General features: G+C 40.0%; 1 long non-coding RNA gene across 1 annotated transcript; it reads right to left on the bottom strand.

Annotated features, from left to right (window-relative positions):
• Window positions 1-590: 590 nt before the first annotated feature.
• LOC147504845 (uncharacterized) lies at window positions 591-1,246 on the bottom strand. The gene is made up of 2 exons (XR_015220469.1): window positions 967-1,246; window positions 591-812 (listed from the first exon to the last, which is right to left on the bottom strand). It is a non-coding gene; the product is annotated as an uncharacterized LOC147504845 (long non-coding RNA).
• Between the last annotated feature and the right edge of the window lie 3,949 nt (window positions 1,247-5,195).

Here is a 5,195-nt window from a genome sequence, read left to right as displayed (position 1 = left end):
AAAAATTAAATACTCGTGTAGGCTTAAAATTTGAATGAGTTTAAAAGACTAAAGTCTAATGTAAATTATATGCCACTATAAGAAATAATATGTTTTTATATAAAGTTAATATTCTTCAACTATTACGCATTTTTGTAATAAGTATTTTTGTTTGTGTTTATTTTTTGAGTTATAGTAAATAATTTTCTTTATTTATTACTAGGGTATGCCCATGCTGTACGAGTGTACGGCACTGATGAACTCAATGCGCCTTTGGCGCTACCTAGTACGTACTATCTCCTCGTGTTTTGAATCCCATATTCCCAACCGTGACGGTCCAATGGCATTAAGCACTATAAAAGATGAAGTACATACCATGGAAAGCCAAAGCGGCAATGTCTTCTTTCAATATAAAAGAGTGTCTTAAAAAACACAAATTAGCATATATAGAATTAATTAGTGATTAGTGAGAGCACAAACATATATCAGAGAAGGAAACAAAATTATGTGAAACATCAATCAACCGTTTCCCCACTCACCTATTTGCTTACCCATCTTTAGGGAAAATTGAATCAGGAATACTTTCATAATAAATTCAAGTACAATTGTGATGGCATCAAGTCTAAGCACCTTTCATAAGTACAGTTATTTTACAAATTGAAACTGAAGCAAAAAAAATTACTATATACTAGAAACAAAATGTTCCTCTATAATAAGATCTTTATTATTTGATAAAACTCACTAATACTTGAACTTCACATGCAAAAATAACCTCTGAGCACCATGAAGACCAAGCCTTACAAATGTGGAACTTGAAAGGTATCCGACATACTCTGTTTTTGAGTAGACAAAGGCAAACAGAGTACATCAAACTTAGTTTCACTGTATATCACCTAACGAATGTGGACCTTGAACAAGGGTTCCACTGTATATTACCTTATGGGTGTGGAACTTAAACAAGGAAAACTGTAGAGAAAGACCACTCACCGTCAAAACAACCATTGGGCAGTAGTTGCAGTGAATATTGTCTGGCTATGTCCATCTGGGAGTTCATGAACTGATTGTAGAGCAAGGGCAAAAGTCGTAGCCCCTCTAAGTCATGTTACAAACAAAACTGCTGATATTTCGCATAACCAAAAAGTATAATTCCATAAAACAATTGACAGCAGCTTGCCTTCTCACCACTATACCAAAGGGCCTTTTGATGTTTGATGGGTATTTGTCAATTTGTTGGTCGAACCAGATTCACCAAGTATCCATAGGAAAAAACATTTGCAGCCCTTCAGGAAAAGAATATCAAACTAGTTAGAGGTAACACACAGGCAAAACCCTGAACACAAGCAAAGAAATGCACCCATATTTACAAACCAAAATCTTATATTTTTTACCTGACTAAAATGCCAAGCACAAAATTCTAATAATAGTTTGAGAAAGAAGGCTATTAGAATCGTAGATCATAAACAGAAGAAAGATGAAAATATTTAAAAAGGGCGAAAAAAAGAATGGAAAAGGTTGTTCCTTTGGAGGTTTTTAAAACCCATAAAAAAGAAAAGAACTAAGAGAATCAAAAGGAATAAACAAAAAGGTAGCAAACTTACCTTAAAACAAGACTGAGAAAGGTAAGAGCAACCAGTAAGAAGTCGAGTGAGGGGCGGCAGTAAGAAGTCGAGCAGTAAGAAAGAGTGAGGTGGGAGAGATGAGAAAATAAGATCCGATCACATGGACCCAGTGTTGGAGTTATCCTTCACATGAGGAGAAGGAGAGAAATCAGTTCAGCTTGTGTGGAGAAGACAGAGCGCAAGGCAAGAGCATGCCCTGCGCCCTCCACAAGCAAATATGAAGCGTGCCACGTGCTCAAGTGCCTGGACATCGTCCAAGGCAAGAGCGCGCCCCACGCCATGCCTATTTTGGCAAGGTTCTATTTTTGCGGAACCGCGAGTTTTGCATTATATGTTTGGGTTTTTGGCAAAACCAAACACACGAGAGGCAGTACAAAAGTCAGAGAAAACCCAATCTTGAAAGCTATCAAGATTGAGAGATAACATTTACAGAGAGACAACCCTGTAAAGAGATAAGAGTGATCTAGTAAGGTGAGAGAATGAAAAGAGAAGAGAATGAAAAGAGAGATTATAATCTTTCTTTCCACTTTATAAAAATACTAACTCTTGTGGAAGTAGGCATCATTGGCCGAACCACGGTATATCTTTGTGTTGTGGTATGCGTTTAATTCTACTTTACATTATTATTTGTTGTTAATAGCTGTTTAGCGAGTTGGGTATGTTAGTATAGGTTGTAGTTGATATTTATAATTTGTCTGGAGTTGAATTGAGTTCAAATACAAGTTATCTGTGTAGTTGGGGAATCGATTGGTATTGGTACAAACCCCAACAAGTGGTATCAGAGCCTTGGTTAAATTAGCCTAGGGTGTTATCCAAATCTTGGTCGGAAGGTGTTTGACAAAATTCATGAGAGAAGATTTGAGTTTAAATAACTTGTATAAATAGACCATTCCATGAACACTCGCATGACGAGTCTGAATAGGAAGAACCACACCATTTGGAAAGCCAAGATGGAAAACTTGCTTTATTGCAAGGACTTGGCACAACCCATTGAGAATGGAGGAGAAAAACCGGAAGCGGTTGCTGCGGCTGAGTGGAGCAAGCTTGACAGAAAAGCAATTAGGTACATTCGATAGTGGATTGATGACAGTGTCTTTTACCATGTATCCCAAGAGACTACAGCTTTTGGCTTGTGGAAGAAACTCGAAGACCTTTATGAGAGGAAGTCGGGCGAAAACAAAGTGTTGGTCGTTAAGAAGTTTGCCGACACGAAATACCAAGAAGGTTCTTCAATGTCTGAGCATCTTAACGAATTACAGAATACCATCAATCAGATGCATTTGATGAAGATTAATTTGGGAGACGAAGTTAAGGCTTTATTTTTATTAGACTCTCTACCCGAAAGTTGGGAGACATTAGCAGTCTCTTTACACGGAGCAACCAAGGATGGAATCGTTACCATGGAGATGGCTACCGCGTCTTTGTTGAATGAGGAGACTAGAAGGAGTTCAAAAGGCAACTCCTCTCGCTCAGAGATCCTTGTCACAGAGAAACGGGGGAGAGGTAGATACAGAAAACCATCTCGTTCTAGAGGTGATGGCAAAAGTAAATCTAGGGGTGAAGCTAGAACTTCTAAGGCATAGAGGCAATGTTACTATTGTGCCACCAAGGGCCACTTCAGATATGAGTGCAGAACACTGAAGAGGGATGAGAAGAATAACTGTGTACATGAAGACATGGTGTAGAGGAATGAAAACACAGGCAGAGATACTACCGCACTAGTCGATGACCTAGTGGGAATAGTGTCAGATTGTGGTGTGTGCTGTCTTAGTACCTCATGCCAGGATACATAGTGGGTGATAGATATAGGAGCGTCCTATCACGTCACACCGCATAGGGAATTCTTCACTACCTACAGCTGTAGTGAATATGGTGAAGTGAAGATGGGTAACAGTGGTGTCTCGAAGATTATAGGCATTGGAGATGTTCATGTAGAAACCAATGTTGGCTACACCTTGACACTCAAGGATGTAAGACATGTCCCTGACATACGACTAAGCCTAATTTCGACTGGGAAGTTAGATGGCGATGGCTTTGTAAACTCGTTTGGTAACGGGGTATGGAAACTGAGCAGAGGTTTCATTGTAGCAGCCAGAGGGAAGAAAAATTGCTCTCTTTACAAAACACAGGCTAGTTTGTGTAAAGCAGAAGTGAATGCGGTAGAAGAAAAAGTTTCCTCTGAACTGTGGCACAAGAGACTGTGTCATATGGGCATAAAAGGGATGGAAGTTCTTGCTAAGCAAAATGCCTTGCCAGACATCAAAGGTACACATTTAAATACCTGTACTCACTATTTGGTAGGAAAGCAACACAGGGTGTCTTTCTAAAGATCCCCGTCTCACAGAAAGAACAATGTCCTTGAACTAGTGCACACAGACTTATGTGGTCCTATAAAAATGAAGTCCCATGGGGGAGCTTCATACTTTGTGACTTTCATTGATGATGCGTCAAGAAAGATATGGGCCTATAGTCTGAAGACCAAGGATGAAGTACTTGGCGTGTTTGAGAAATTCCACAGCATGGTGGAAAGAGAGACTTGGAAGTTATTAAAGTGTATTTGCTTAGATAATAGGGGTGAGTACATTGGGCCGTTTGAAGAGTATTGCCAGAGTCATGGGATTCGTCATGAGCAGACCATTCCCAAGACACCGTAACAGAATGGAATAGCAGAGAGAATGAACCGTACCATTGTAGAGAGAATGAGATGTATGCTATCTCACTCTAAGCTACCTAGAACCTACTGGGTAGAACAACGCATACAGCCGTGCATGTGATCAATCTATCGCCATCAAAGTCTTTGAATATTGATTATCCAGAGAGAGTATGGTTAGGTAGAGATGTTGATTATGGATACTTGAGGGTATTTGGGTGCAGGGCATTTGTGCATATTTCGAAATATGAGAGATCCAAGCTTGATGACAAAGCCAAGCAGTACAAGAAGGTAATCCGAAGTCGAGATGTTGTGTTCCTGGAAAACCAAACCATAGCAGACTTTGAGGAGGGTGAGAAGTAGGGCAGGGAATTGGGTCGGGTTTGACCCGACCCGACCCGAACCCGAATAGTTCAGGTTCGGGTCGATTTTTGTATTCGTTTATTTATTCGGGTCGGGTTCAGGTCTGTCGGATTCGAATTCAGATTCGGATATATTTTTTGGGCTTTTTTTGAATTTTTAGTGTTATCCGATCGGGTTAGTCGGATATAATCGGGTTCGGGTCGGGTTTGGATATTAAATTTCGAATATAATCGGGTTCGGATATTATAAAACTATTTGGATTCGGATTCAGATATAGCCATATCCGACCCGAACCAGACCCGATCCCTGCCCTAGTGAGAAGCTACAGACTTTCACCAATGATCTTGTTGATTCAGAACCAGAAGTTCCTACTATGGAACGTGCAGAAGGCATTGAGAATGCAGAGAACCATGAGTTTGAAGCTCATGATGAGAATCCTATTGCTTATGATGGGATAGAACCTATTGGTATAGAAGATGCATATGAGATGCATGAACCACCACTAGAGCAAGCAGAAGTGCATCCTCCTGAGGCACCAGCAGATGGGGTAAGGATGTAGAACAGAGAGAGACTAGCTTCAACCA

This window comes from Coptis chinensis, chromosome 4, assembly GCF_015680905.1.
Source record: "Coptis chinensis isolate HL-2020 chromosome 4, ASM1568090v1, whole genome shotgun sequence".
Lineage (NCBI taxonomy): Eukaryota > Viridiplantae > Streptophyta > Magnoliopsida > Ranunculales > Ranunculaceae > Coptis > Coptis chinensis.
Note: the sequence above shows the minus strand (reverse complement) of the source record. Positions and strands in the feature narration are given on the sequence as shown.